This window comes from Limulus polyphemus, unplaced genomic scaffold, assembly GCF_000517525.1.
Source record: "Limulus polyphemus unplaced genomic scaffold, Limulus_polyphemus-2.1.2 Scaffold1474, whole genome shotgun sequence".
Taxonomy (NCBI): domain Eukaryota; kingdom Metazoa; phylum Arthropoda; class Merostomata; order Xiphosura; family Limulidae; genus Limulus; species Limulus polyphemus.
Genome location: NW_013667084.1, coordinates 41,179 through 42,823, shown reverse-complemented (window position 1 = coordinate 42,823; position 1,645 = coordinate 41,179).

Here is a 1,645-nt window from a genome sequence, read left to right as displayed (position 1 = left end):
GAACGCTTAATTAAAAAAAAACATAAAAAAGCATTACACACTTCATAACTATATCGTATAATTTATAATTGAGATTTGAATATACTAGAAATAAAAAATTAACGTCACATCCTTAGAACGTTCTAGGTGTTCTAAGCCTATCTTATTAAGCCTTTTGATATGTTTGTTTGTAATTAAGCACATAGCTACACAATGGCCTATCTGTGCTCTGCCCACCACGAGTATCAAAACCCGGATTCTAGCGTTGTAAGTCTGCAGACATACCGCTGCTTTTGATATGAACGTTATCATTAAAACCCTCGGCTCTCTTTAGCTAACATATAAATTAAACATTGAAAATATAGCTTACAACAGTATGGTAATTATACTACGCTATGATCAAGCAATTAATGTGTTGATTTACCAGCACCTTGTCAAGGACAATTTTTAATAAACATTTTTGTATTAATTGCCTGATTATAGCATAGTATAGTAAACATGCTCACAGTAAAAAGCCTTAAGGTAAAAAGGGGCGGCTGGTACTCTAGAACAACTCATTGGTAAAGCACTGACCTTATTAGCGAGATATCTTTGGTTTAATTCCTGGTCACTTATCTGCTTTTTCATGTAAAAGCCTTAAGGTAAAGAGGGGCGGCTGATACTCTAGAACAACTCAGTGGTAAAGCACTGACCTTATTAGAGAGATATCTTGGGTTTAATTCCTGGTCACTTATCTGCTTTTTCATGTAAAAGTATATGTCACTAAAGATAAATCCTCAGTATATAAAAGCAGTTCGTTTAACCTTACTAATAATTTTGTTAATATTACAGACTACTTGTCAATCAATTATTTATTACTTAATGTTGCGTCAGCGAGGTCACGTGACTAGCGTCACGCCCCCTGCTTTCTGGAAATATCTTGTACCTTCGTGAATTGTCGGGAGATTACTAGATATAGGGTAGTCTGGTATATTTAAGAAAGGACTTGTGTCACTAAAGTTTCGTCGGAACTAAGTTACGGAAAATTAATTAACAAACGGAGACCTAACATTAAGATAGCAAAATTCACTAATTATGTTTAAGCTAAAGTCTCATATTAGTCATTTTGGATTATAGTTTATAATACTTCTTATTGCTTCACTTAATTTCAGTACAAAGTAAGAGCATTTTTTTTATAATTTCATTGAAATTTTTATTTTATGATTTTTATACATCATGCTACAAGGTACCTCATTACCCAAACAGTTTATCTTACCGGCATACGTAGTAGTGAATTCATTAGCAAGAAATACTAATATATCATTGTTGTCTTTCTCTTGCTTAGATAATGCTCTACAGAAATACTTCTTGAAAGCTTCCCAATCTTACAACTGTCTTAACAAAATTTTTGTGGTATAACAAGGCGCTTTGTAATGGGAAAATTATACTTCTTACTAGACAAGACAAGAAACAACTATTACTAACATCACAATAATGATCTGGTATCGAAACCTGATTTTTAGCATTATAAGTCTATTGACTTACCTATTAGCTATTACTGAGCTATCCAAAAGTACAAGCCATCCCCTTCAAGATACACGTATAAGACTTCTTACTAACTTTTTAGGCTTTTTTGTTTACTATTAGTATTGTTACGTCTCCGTTTGTTAATTGATTTTCCGTAAAT